The 14,356-nt window shown below is 36.8% G+C and overlaps 1 protein-coding gene across 1 annotated transcript in view; it reads left to right on the top strand.

Annotated features, from left to right (window-relative positions):
- Window positions 1-14,356, top strand: part of DPP10 (dipeptidyl peptidase like 10) — a 1,237,611-nt gene that overhangs the window by 16,461 nt on the left and 1,206,794 nt on the right. The gene's annotated exons all lie outside the window — the stretch shown is intronic.

Raw genomic sequence — 14,356 nt, 5'->3', positions numbered from 1 at the left:
ACCAGTCTTAACCCAGAGAAAAGCTCAAGAATACTCCTCATGTGCTGTTGGAAACCTGTTTTCAAGAGTAAGGCGGGCTGAAGTTGCAGGGATGTTAAGTTTGCCAAGGTACAAGGCATAAAGTTATAAGGACTGGGACCCAAAAAGACTGTTTCAACATCCATTCCTGGTCTCTTTCCAGAAGGGGTCATTTTCTTGCCTCCGTATTTCACTCTCCTGGGCTACCCTGAGCTATTTTGCAAGAGTTTCTTGCAATTTCTCCTGGCAGAGCCTTGACAAATTGTACCCCATTCTTGAGAATGTAGATTCTTATCCTGGTAGCATCTTGCTTGCCAATCTTTGAATTCTATATTAATCCAGGAATTTCTAACTCTTTCACTTTTCATAAAATAGGGAGCATCTCAAGGCAGGAAGAATAGAGCTTGACCACTCACGTCTCCCCTATCTGCCTATCATGATATCTGAAATTCTACATTTTGAGACTGACTTTGTTAAATAAAGAGATTGACTTTCCCAGTTAGCATTTTCTGAAAAGCAGATGAACTTGAAAATTTTGACATATGTATATTTTGTCAGCCAAAGACAAACTATCTATTTCAGGAGGCAATATTGCGTACTTGTTAATTGTGTGCTTTGGAATCAAACTGCCTCAGTTCATAGTCCAGGTTGCCATTTTTATCAATATTATCTCAGATAAATTTTCTAAATTTTTATGAACCTTGTTTCCTCATCTGGAAGGTGGGGTGATAAAATTCTCTATATTAGAACTATGGGAATTAAATGAGATGATATACGTAAAATATTTTTTTAAATGCTCAGGAAGTAATAGCCAACTCCATTGTTATTACTACTTTATTCCTAGGGGCCATTCTCCATGCATGTTATAAATTAAAGAGATCATTCATAAAAATAAATGCAATTTTGGAGATTATCTTGGCAATTTCACAATTATCTCTGAGTTATTAGAAAACAAGGATTATAGTGAATAGATCAATAAAAGTATAACTACAGCAAGAAAAAATGTTATTCAATTAATTTTATTAAATCACCCTGATATGAATCAAATTCTTACTGTAATAAACATGTACAGTGCCTATATTAGACATTTTAAAATGTGATACACTTTTCTCCCTATTATAAATCCGGTCTTACGTGGATTTGTAGTCTTCTAACGGAATTTCCATCTTGACTATGAATTCCAGAGGATCAAGGATTTCCAAAAGAGTGAATCTTGCCTTATGTGTTAGAACTTTCAAAAAGAAGTGTAAACGTCACTAAAAGTTATAGCAGGTATTTGACATTTTAGATATAAAAACAGTTTTTAAAAAACTGGATAATTAGTGTATTTACCTAAATAAATGTCTTCTGACCAACATTTTATTATTTTCTTAACCTGGGTCTTAGAAAGAGGATAATAATATAGTTAAATTGCTACTACCTTTACTAATTGAGTAAATTCTAGACATTTTAAGAAAAGTGTAGGACAGAGGAGCTAAATAAATGTCTGCAGAATGAATGTTGCAACGTTTGGCTCTTAATGGCTGCCATTCCCTACCCCATGCATGTTCTTACTGTTGCTGTGACCTTTTCTGTTAGCCAGCTGGACGTTGTACTACTGGATGGTGTAACCAGTGATCTGGCCATTGTGACAAGGCAGATTTTGCTCTAGGGATCTAAATTGTTAATACCCACATCCTGATTTTAATAACCAGTGATACATGTTACACGCTGCCTGGCGATGTCAGGGGTTAGAATCACCAGTCTCCGTAAGCAGACCTTCCATAGATCTAGAAAGACACAGATCTGTGGAAGGTCCGCTTACAGAGGCCGGTGTCAAAAAATTCTGTGAGAGTTGAGGGAAATCATATATTTTTTCCTTTCCTCTTCCCTGGTCTTCTGTCATTCTATAATACATGTAAAACCAATGGCAAAGGGAATGACCTCTTCTCAAAAAAAGCTGTGTTTTATTCCAGAAGGATAAAAGTGATATAAATTAAATAGCAATGGATAATCACTTTGTTTATCATAAGGCATTGCCATTCCTATACTACATTTTAGCTATAAAATCTTTACATTCATAGTTATTTTCTCATTTTAACAATAGTTAACAACAATAGTTGTTTTCTCATTTAGGTGAGTTGTTTTCTCACCTAGTTTGTTACTTTAGTAATGCTATGTCCATTTTTTCTTCTTCTTCTTTTCTTGAGCTGTAGTAAAGAGAGTCACATCCTGCTGTCACCATGGCTTACCCCTGCCGTTCACTCCTGGGGAAACTGCTCGGCTGCCATGGCCTGTGTAGTGACAGGTTATGCCTTGGTGGACAATAAGCACAATGGGATTAGAGCCATTCTCACTTCCTAAAATGCTGTTGCAAACCATCTACCCAGGTGTGTTAAACCAAGGAAACTGTCTCTATTTTCTCTTGCAGATTATAACCAGCAATATGCTATGATGATAATGGGGCTGGATATGAAAACAGAGTACTTTATTCTGAAAATCATTCCATTGCAACCAAATACATTTAAGATGATTCCTTTTTAATTTTTTTTTAAATTCTAAGAGTATATGTTTGTGTCAAAATTTCTGAGGTTTTTTTCAATCTTTTGGAAACTTCCAAACAAAAGTTCAAAGCTGGTAAACCTCAGTCCTTCCTTATATTTTGGTACACTACTGACTATTTACAATCTATAGGCATTTTGCATATAATTTAAGATTAGTTGATATATCTGGATTTAATGAAGTCACTCCCTCCCTACAAAAGAAGCTCGTTTGTCTGAATTGCAGTAATTCTGAACATTTAATGATTTGGATACGCCTACTCTGGCTGCATAGTTAAAAGAACTGCTGAACAAATTCACAATTTAAACAGGATCACACAGAGTGCACATTCCAACTACTTATGTAACAAACTTTCTCAAGCTCTCCATTTTAATGAAAATATAGAACACTGAGCATTACTCTTATCTATTCATTAAAGACCAATTCTATTTTAGGTCCTTTTTTTCTACTGTAAGCTTTGTAGCTTAGTTTGTGTTACTCTCTGCATATGAAACTAATAAAACGACGTCTTTTTCAATTGACATCAGCCTTTCACTAATTCAGAATGCCTATTCTTTTAATTAATCCAAATTAGAGATTATGTTTCTCCCCAAACAAAATGCCTCCTTACATAAATTAAATGAGAGTTTTTGACGAAATGTTCCCTAACAGAGAGTAAGTAATTGAGATATAATTGTTTGTAGATGAAAAATAACTGCCACTTTCATGGCAAATGTGAGTTAAATGCAGATGATTTCCGTGATTATGATGTGTTTTATGTGGCTTTTTACACCGCTGTTTTGGAAGCACTCACAGTAGCGGGTGAGGCAAAAGCATCTTAATGTTTGTTTTAGTGTTTGGCAACAAATACAGTCTATAAAATATGTAGCAGTTAATATTAAAAGCTCATGCCAGATCGTGACATAAAGAGTTTATTCAATCTCTTTAAACACATCAATTTAAAGCTTCATCTGAATGAGTTCTCGTTTAGCATTTGGGTTTATTATGATTTTCAGCAGGTGAGCCGTGGGCAAGGTGGGGGTGTGTGTCCTCTCCCCTCTTCCCTGCCACTGGTACAGCCTGCGAACCGAGGACTCTTAAGGAGCCTGCCTTGCTCCTTTTAAGAGCACTGCTGGTGGCAAGCACCTTCAGTGCCCACAAGGTTTGCTGAGTGAGCCGAGCACAAATAACGCTCCTTTTGAGCCTTCTAAGTGGGAGGGAGAAGATGGCGAGAAGTACCAGGCCTACGAATCTCTCCTGGTCCCAGGTCCCATTGGATCACCAGGAGAGAACAATTTTCTTTGTCATGCTTTTGTGTTTTCAAGGTTGCTCTTAATTAAGATTTGATTACTTGCCTCTCTTCACCAAGTTCCCCTTGCCATACATTCCTCACTCCCGATAATAATCCAGTTCCTTTTAAAAATCAGGTAGTACAATTCTTTATTATGTTGCATTACATGCTTGAAGAAAGAATCTAGAATGCTTTAAGAAAGATGCAACGATGTCTTGCTGGTGCGGGGGCCTGTGCATGAGGAGACAAATGCTTGCTTTTCATTTTGGTCAGATATCTACTAGCCTTGGGCAAGTTATTTAAACATTCTGAGACTGTTTCCTCATCTCTAAATTAAAGGATTAGAAACAATATACAGAAGTATCTGGTGTATATCAAATATGGCAGAAGATAGCTTCAACACTTAGATATAAGAATGCAAAGAGGAAAAGAAACAAGAGGAAAGAAAGAGGGAGCGAAATGAGAGCTGTATGGAGGCTGGTGGGGTGGTTAGGAGATAATGAGGCCCAGACCACCTAAGATACAGAAGTCCTCCTCACGGATGGAAAGGGAACAGGAATGTGGTATTCATCCAGATTCATCACAGTTGAGAAATAACTGGGACAGACTGTGCTGATGTCAGGAAAAGGCAGGAGCAGAATGATCAAAGCAAACACATCTGGAGCTTTATTAGTACAGAACATTGTCCTGCACTGCAATGTAATTTTCTCCTTTATAAAATACATCGTTATTTTAGAGTAGCTTTATATTTACAGACAAGTTGCAAAGATAGTACCGAGCATTCCCATATCCCTCAACCCAGTTTCCTTCTTGTTAACATTTTACATCATTATAATACATTTGTCACAATTAAGGAGCCAATGTTGGTATGTTACTATTAATTCTGTACTTTATTTAATTTCATTAGTTTTTCCCTAATGTCCTTTTTCTGTTCCAGGATCCCACTCATGATACCACATAACATTTTGTCATTATGCCTTCTCCTCTGGTCTGTGGCAATTTTTCAGGCTTGCTTTATTTTTGATGAGCTTGACAGTTTTGAGGAGTCCGTTATTTTGTACAATATCATTTAAGTTGGTTTTGCCTGATGTTTTTCTCATTGTTAGACTGGGGTTATGGGTTTTCAGGAGGAAAACCTCAGAAGTGATTTGCTATTCAATTCACATTACACCAAGGGCATGCATATGCTATCAGCAAGACACTACTGATTACGTTAACTTTGATTGCCTGGCTAAGGCAGTGATTCATGTTTCTCCATCGTAAAAATGCTCCCCTCCTCTCCTTCCCACACCGTACTCTTGGCAACAAGTTACTAAGCACAGCCTACACTTAAGAGATGGGTGATTATGCTCCATCTCCTTGAGGGGGAGGTATCTACGTAAATTATTTGAAATTCTTCTATTCAGAGATTTCTCTCTTTTCCCTTGTTTACTTATTTAATCCTTTATGTTTTTTTTTAAAGATTTTATTTTTTCCTTTTTCTCCCCAAAGCCCCCCCGGTACATAGTTGTATATTCTTCATTGTGGGTCCTTCTAGTTGTGGCATGTGGGACGCTGCCTCAGCGTGGTTTGATGAGCAGTGCCATGTCCGCCCCCAGGATTCGAACCAATGAAACTCTGGGCCACCTGCAGTGGAGCGTGTGAACTTAACCACTCGGCCACGGGGCCAGCCCCTTAATCCTTTATTTTATCTGTATGAATTCATGGATGTTTATCTCATACTTTGGATTATAGTCCAATACTACTTTATTTTGTTGCTTAAATTCTTCCAGTTTTGGTCATTGGGAGCTCTTTCAAGTTGGTTCCCTTGTCCTTTTGACATACTGTCATCATTTTTGTTTCTTGAACATTTCCTTACTTTCTGACACTACAAGATGCCCCAGGCTTATCTCGTTTATTCCCTGTCCTGGCCATAGCATCAGCCATTTCTCCAAGGAGCCCGGATTCCTTTTATTGGAGAATAGTATTACAAACCAAGATCTGGGTGCTAGATGTGCTTGTTATTACCAGGGTGTTGTTGCTTATAGGCCTTCCCAGCAGACAGAGAAGGAAATATGTGTGTATACTAATGCATGCATATATACAATTATTTCTATATATATTTGTATGTATCTATATTAAATATTTAAACCTGAGTTTGTACTGCTGTTTTTAACTCTAATACTATACCACATGGATCAGTCTGGACTTCCCCGTTTGCTTGTCTGTAACCTCTCACTCCAACAGTGAGAACCTGACTTCCACCAGTGGTCATCCATTTACTTTCTTGTTCATTTCAGGTTTAGATGTACAGTGGTTTCAGAATTTTTAACTCATATCCCCTTGACAAACAACTTTATCAATTAGATTACTGTGCTTATACACAGCTGTTTTTGTCTCTGGTCTTGTACTTTCTAGTTATTTCCAAAGTTACTTAGGTCAACACCTTTTTAATTCACATTCTTCAGTCAGGTTGTGTCATATTTTATACAGTTAGATTCTTTTGTCACAGTGTGCATTCCATCCTGAGATCCCTTAACCTACCAGTTACTTTTTTAATTTGCATGGATTAAGATTCACTCTTTGTTCTGTAAAGTTCTATGAGTTTTGACAAATACATAGTGCCATGTATCCACATTATATTACCATACAGAATATTTTTACCATTCTTAAAAATCCCCTATGCTTCATCTAATCAATGGTCCTCCCCTCCAGCCCCTTGCAATCTTTCATCAGGTTTTTGTCTCTATAATTTTCCCTTTTCTAGAATGTCATAGGAATGGAATTATTGAGTAAGAAGCCTTTCCAGATAGGCTTCTTTCACTTAGTAATATGCACTTAAGATTCATCCATATTGTAGCATGGACTACTAGCACATTCCATTTTATTTCTGAATAGTTTTCTCTGTGGATGTATCACAGGATGCTTATCCATTCACTTTTTTGGGAATATCTTGTTTGCTTCCAGACTTTGGTGATTTTGGATGAAACTACTATAAACATTCATGTGAGGGTTTTTGTGTGACATAAATTGAAATCAGTTGGGTAAATACCTAGGAGTGCAACTGGTAGGACGTAAGGTAAGTCTATACTTAGCTTTATAAGAAACTGAAAAACTGTCTTCCAAAATGGCTATAATATTTTGTTTTCTTACCATCAATGAATGAGAATGTTTCAGTAGCAGTATTGGTATTGTCAGTGTTTTAGATTTTAGCCATTCTAATAGGCATATAGTGACATCTTTTAGCTTTAATGTGCAACTTTCTAGTGACAAATGACATTGAGCATCTTTTCGTATACTTATTTTCCATCTATACATCTTTGGTGCTGTGTCTGCTCAACTCTTTTGCTCATTTTTAATTAGGTTGTTTGTTTTCTTGTTGAGATTAAATGAATTTTTTTTGCACATTTTAGATACAAGTTCTTTATTAGAATGTGATTGGCAAATATTTTCTCCCAATCGTGGCTTGTCTTTTCATTCTCTTAGCTGTGTTCTTCTCAGAGCAAAAGATTTTATTTTTAATTTTATTTTCATCCTCCTTTTATCCACGACTATATCCTCTATTATATGGGATGTCTGAACTTATTTTTAGAGTAAATTACATTAATTTCTGTTAGTCTATAGAATTCTCCATTTTATTATATTTAAAAGAATTGCTGTATATGGAGTGGTACAGCTCATAATCTTAGTTTTCCCCATTCTGTATACAATGACAACTGTGTCTGTCAGAGCTGCCACATAGGGTGTCTCTAATCATCTAGAAACCAGGAGAGCAGGCCCAGGACTGGAAGAAGCTGATTACATTCTATAGAGTACAACTCCCATGGGCGTTAGACTCAGGGACCTTGGTTCAAATTCTGTTCTTAACATTTTCTGGTTGTATGAAAGTGGGGGAATTACTTAACTTTCTGAACTTTGGCTTTCTCATCTGTAAGATGAAGATAATATCATGCACCCATTTTTAGGTGCTTTTGGAAGAGTATATATAAAGCGCTTAGCACAGGGCCTGACCCAGTGTGAGCACTCCATAAAAGTTAGTTCACACTTGTTTTCTTCTCTCCTGTCATCCCCATTTTCTTTCAGACGCTCCTGATTTTCCCTAGTGGAACTCCTTGCTGTACTGCTAGTTTCCTTCCACTGTTTCTACTACAACTCAGGATATGCCACTTTGAGGAGATTTCTATTCCTTCTACACTGCAAATGGCTCATATTATTGAGAAGATGCTTTCCCTGGTCCTAGCAAATGGCAGTTCTAGAGCTTCCTAATATCCAGATCATAGTTGTTGAGCAGGTCAGGGAAGATCTGTTAAAAAACAACACGTCTGCATGTTTTCCTTTCTCTTTCACTTCAATCCATCACTAAGCCCTGCCAATTTGACTACATAAAAATCTTTTCAATCAACCTACTCTATGATTGGATAGAAAGACAATATTATCAAGATGAGAATTTTTGCAAAATTAATCTATAAATTTAATATAATCTCAATTAAAATCCCAATATGATTTCTTATTGACCTGACAAACTTATTCTAAAACTTATTTGGAGGAAAATATGTTTGAGACTAGCCAAGAAATGTATCGAAGCATCCTATAAAATCACAATAATTGTCAGTCTGATACTATCTGTATTTTATCAATAGAAAATAATAGCATAATCATACATATATATGCATACATATGTGTGTGTGGTCCATTCATATATATACATGTTATGTGTGCGTATATATATGTGGGTGCATGTATATATATATTTGTAAGCATATTATAATGATAGGATTTCAAATTAGCAGGGAAAGGATGGACCACACTGAAACGTCTGTATTGCATGATAATCCTGGAGACAGACTGCCTGGTTTGAATCCTGGCTCTTTTATTTCCCAGCTATGTGACCTTGGGCAGGTCAATTAATTTCTTGGAGTGTTACCTCAGTTTCCTTTTGTGCTAAATGGGAAAAAACTAGTACTTATTTCAAAAAGAAGTTGTGAGGGCTAAATAAATTAATGTAGGTAACAAGCTTAGAATAACCCTTGGCCCTAAGCGCCAATAAATGTGAACCATTACTATTCAAAGTATAGAGCTTAAACAGTTGTCTGACCATTTTGTAAAATAACGCCTTCGTGTCTAGAATAGCGTCTACAGAGAACGGTGCCCATCAAACTGTTGATTTCTTTTGACATCAATTCATCTTGACTTTCCAAAATAAAAAGACAGCTTTAAACATTGTTGCAAAAATAGGAAGTGGTAAATGACTCTTTAAGGAATATCTTTTTTAACACATTATCCAAGACAAGACTTGCAAACTCAATTGCTTAGAGGGGCAACAGGTAAGTCATTGAAGGAGACTGGATGGAGAAGGTGGTAAAATTGGAGGCCTCACAGCTCATATGAAAAAGACAACTGCTTTTCAACTGATTATTGCTATGCAGAAACACGAGTGCACAATTTTCAAGAGAATCTGAAAATTTGGAATTTCATGCAAAATTTTCTGTTTCTAAACGTTAACAAGTAGCTCAAATTTTCAAACATTGTGAAGAACAAACAAAATATATGTCTGTAGATCATAGTTGGTTCATATTGTTTGTTTGCTATCTGAGACTTAGAATCTTTAGGTCACTAACCTGCCTTTCTGCCAACTTGTATATCCCCATTGTACCTTTCACAGCGCGACCTAAATCAGAACAGCTCAATACTTGTTTTTTGTTGAATCAATTTTATTTTCTTCTTGTCTTTCTGATTCTAATCAATGTCTTGAATCATTAATAATGCCTCCCTTTGTTAGCCATTTATTTTAACTATAAGATGATGTTAGGAACACTACATATATCCCTCTGGTTGCTATAATATTCCATCAGGTTGTGAAAAATTCCAAATGGTTTTTCTCATTTTATAGATGAGAAAACTAGGAGGCTAAGTTACTTTTATAAGATCAAAGGCTTGTGGCCAAGATGGACTTAATACCACATTGTCTAGGTCAGCCCTTCTGAGTGAGTTAAAGTTCAGAAGTAATGAGAGGTCCAGCTCTCTCCAGGGTGTGACATCCTGGTAACAGCTAACTGGGGACACTGACCACATCTTGTCCATCTGGAAAAACTTTTCCAAGATCATTCTATTGAATGACCTTATCAGGTTTACAGCTTAGAATGCAGAAAATGTAGGATAAAAGAAGTCTTCCACTTACAAATGAGTAGCTTTTCAAACGTTGGTTTGTAAATCAGTTGCTTGGAACTCAGAATTCACTTCCCTGCAGAAACAGCTACAAATGGTGGTTATGCTTCCCCTGAGGCTTATCCGCAAAAGAGTATTTAGCATTAATGTATCTGAAATAGTGTACATTTGCCTTGGAAATGTGTAGAAAATAGAACTCTTATAATTCTAGTGATTAAATAAATGAGAAAAAAGTAAAATTGAATGAAAACTTTAAAATATATTCTGAATGCTGATGCAAAGGAAAGGAGGATTTACCCAGAGGAGGGTGTAGAACTTGGAACATAATTTTGTTGGGATTTTAAGAAGGGTTTCTGGATACTTTCAAAGCACTTGAGAAATTAACGGGATTATGTCCTTGCAATATCTGATTTCATTTTGTGACTTCTAGATTTTTGAACTCTAATCTTCTTATGATTAAATGATGTTTCTGATGTCCATTATAGATGAAAACGAAAGACATGAAAGAGAATAGAACAGGAGAAGATACATGGAGATGGATTTTTTTATGATACAGACGTTGAGAGAGACAGCAAGGGAAAGAAACTTGAAAGATCATGTCTGTGTTTCCAAAACCATGATAGAAGTAGAAATAGCTATAAACTGTGGGGAGCAGAAAGAGAGAAGCATAGTTCTTGATTGCTTTTGAAAGGGGCAAAATTATACTGGTGGCAGGGAACTTTTTCTCTGAGAAATCTCAGAGGCTGTTACTGTTTTAGTCCATCATTTCAGGGTATCTTGGTCATAATCCATGGCAAATATAGGATTAGTACAGAGTTGAGATTGTTACTGAGCCCTAAGGGACCGGGGACCTGCAAGTGGGTCCTTTTGCCCAGGGTTGCTCGCACCAATAAAATGAGACCTGGTTGGGAATAGCAGACTAGAAAATGTATTCATTGATCAATGATTGGAGGAGGCAGAGGTGGTGCTCTAGAACATCTTATCCCCAAGGGAAGGTGAGCAGGGTTCTTATGGGACATGGAGGGGGAGGGGTCTCTGCATCATTGCTGGGTGTGGGGGCATTTCGGGCATGTTCAGATCGTCCCTTCTTGAGCACATTTCCTTTTGCAGAGGGCACCTCATCACCATCTTGGACCTTTCTGGTGTGGACTGGTTCTGTGGTTTGGTCATCTGGCATTGTTCTGCCTTGGTTCCTATAAGCAACTACAACTTACAAACAAAGCATTAGACGTGGAAAATGTTTCAGGGACTTCCCTGGGTGAGAAGATCACAAGTGCAAAAACACTGCTCAAGTTAGCTAAATATTCAGAATTTTGAATATTTATTAAACAAGAGAGGTCGTTGACCTCAAATAAAAATCAGTATAGTAGGTTAGTGCTTAGGTTTTATCTTCCATCTTGTTTAACTTTCAGCCAGGAGAGTGAAACGTAGAGGTTTTCTATATTTTTTGGATGGCCAAATGGTTGAAGGGGAAGTTCAAGGAGGATGAACAATCTCCTGACACTTCCACAGAGTGTTTGGAAACAGTCACATAAACAGCAATGTAAACAACAATGTAAAATGCATCAACAGAGCAGAGGCCCTTCCTGGAAAACATAGCTTTATCTAAAAGTAGAGAAGCGAGATAGCTGGGAGAGAGAGGTCATCATGTCCAAAGGACAAAAACAAACCAGAATGAGGACACTGAAAACTAATAAGACCAAATGAATGGGCAGCATGCTGTGCTGCGGGCAGGCATGCAGTGTCTCGCTCCATCTTGCAATATGGGGTTCTTCCCCACCCCCCGTCAATGTCTGTCTGGGTTAATTGGCCGGTCAGACTGAATTGTTCATCAACGAGTCTGAACTCACAGCAACATAAAAACATCAAAATGATTGTAATGTTATCCTAGTGCGTGAAGAATGTCGTTAATGAGGTATGTTACAGGAATTTTTAATCCAGCTGTAAATAATGCTTTCTTTTAATCACTTGAATTGAGATTCTGTTTTCCATTGGGATTTGTTATTAAAATTTTCAGTAATAATAAAAAGAATCAAGAGTTTCTTGCCTCTGAGAATTCCCACATACATCAACTGAAGGATTGTGTTCTTTTTGGCAAGTGAAATTAAAATCCATACTTATTCATTTTTCATTTAAAGTTGCACTTTTAAGTCACCTTTCAATCTGTGGGAATTTTAAAATAGTTAAAAACATAACTTGGAAGAGGCATGCTTTTGGCAAAGTGACTGTTTAAAAAATATTTAAGATGAAATTGAAAATAAAGCATTTTTTAAAACCCTTTATTATCCCCCAAATAAAAAATACATATATCCACTCTGCATCTTGGTACTCAAAATCAAATGAATTAAAAACTGGCAAGATTTAGAAATAATAGAAATAATAGAATTTGTATCATACATGGGAAATACGGGAAATTTTGTCTTGGATAGTCACAGTTTAGATGAGATAACCAATTATCCTGGTCTAAAGAATTCTGGGTTGATAAAGTGGGAGAGTTGAGAGAATGTAAGGAGTTGGCTCTTGAATCCGTCCTTACTGATTTTATACTGATCATTACTACAGGTTTTCAAACTATTTCTTCTTCTTTCTCTAAAGAGCCTTACGTTGCTAAAAGAGAAGTCCGTCTCATATTTGATGTATTATTTTAAGTGCATCTGGATAAGGGTTCTCTGTGCAGGGCGAGTCCAGGGAAGAGCAATTGACTGGAGGTATAATATCAATCCTCTACCAGCCTGAGCTGTCTTTAGCTGATTCTTCTTTAGCATTCCATGTATTGTAAATAGCCAGTGTAGATTTATCAGGCAGTTAGAACCATCTTTAAAATACAAGCTCGCCCATCTCTAGTGCATGTAATTCTTACATAAAACTATTGGGACCCGATAAATGTGAATCCTGTACTAAGTTTCATAGTTACAGAGATATTTCTTTTGGGAGTGGAAGATGAGAAGTAGGATGCTGAAGATACCCACAAATCTCATCTTCACCATGATTCTTTGCTGATTTGCTGTTTATTTGGTTAACTTATTCACTATGTGTTCTCGAAATTTCACAATTTATTTGGTAAATTCTGACTATATTCATATATGTATTATCTTCTCTCTAACTAAATTCTGATCTCTTTTAAGTAAGGGACATGTGTTCTATTTGTTATGTTTTTCTTCTACCACATCGACAAGAGCCAGGATATCTTACTTATAGACGCTTAACAGTGGAGTACAAAATGTTTCATACAATTTTCAGTTAGCATATACTACCTTCCTGGCTGGTTGCCTTATACATATTTTTATGAGTTTTAAGTTTTAAGTACTTCATTGGTTGGGGTCTTGTTTTACAGTGATAGTATAACAGTTTGGGTCTCTTATTACTGTTTAGCACATTGTACGGACAGAGTAGCTTCTCAGCAAATGGTTGTCAATTATTCAAAGATGAAAGGGAATAAGAGAGAAGAAGGAGAAAGGCAAGAGATTTTGGACTAACCTTCACCCTCTAAAATCCATACCATTATTTCACAGCTTAATTATATGTTCTTTTCAGTACATGGCACATCATTTTGTATGTTTTTAGTGTCATTGAGTCAATTCCGACTCCTAGTGACCCTATGTACAGCAGAAAAGAATGCTGCCTGGTCTTTTTGCTCCATTCTCTCATCTTCCGGCGTGTTATCAGACAATGCTCCACTGCTATTCATAGAGTTTTCATGGTCAATTTTTTCTGAAGTGGATGACCAGGTTCTTTTTCCTAGTCTCTCTTAGTCTGGGAGCTCTGCTGAAATCTGTCCACCATGGATGGCCTCTCTGGTATTTTAAATACTGGTGGCATAGCTTTCAGCATCACAGAAACCACAGTATGACAACCAGACAGGTAGTGTGGTTCCCTGACCAGGAAATAAACCTGGGCTGTGGCAGTGAGAGTGCTGAATCTTAACCACTAGACCAGCAAGCACATCATTAAGATTTGATAAATAATGCTTCCTCAATACTATTATTTAATGAAGAGTAATAAAAATATGATGCTGGCAATAAAAGTTGTTCTATTGTTACCTCTTTACCTCCTGGTGGGTGAGCAAATGCTATAAAGTCAAAATGGGAAGTAGTTTAAATTTGAGAGAGTTGGCTCATTTTCCTGGCTAAGTCAAAAGGCCATTTGTTTCCTTTAGGCAGTCTAAATGGTGTTAAAGGATTATACCAGAGGAACTTTCAGCATTGCTGTGCTATAAGATAGATTCTTGGATAATCAGAGCTGGGGACAAGACTGAACAACCTGTCTCCTAGGAGTTTCTACCTAACTTCACACCTGCAACTTCTCCATTATTTTATTTTCAAGAACCAATAGAAACAAACAGGGATAATGACATATTTCTTAGAGATAAATGGTACATTTGTT

This window comes from Equus asinus, chromosome 4, assembly GCF_041296235.1.
Source record: "Equus asinus isolate D_3611 breed Donkey chromosome 4, EquAss-T2T_v2, whole genome shotgun sequence".
Classification (NCBI taxonomy): Eukaryota; Metazoa; Chordata; class Mammalia; order Perissodactyla; family Equidae; genus Equus; species Equus asinus.
The sequence above is the reverse complement of the archived record's forward strand: the minus strand, read 5'-3'. Positions and strand labels throughout refer to the sequence as shown.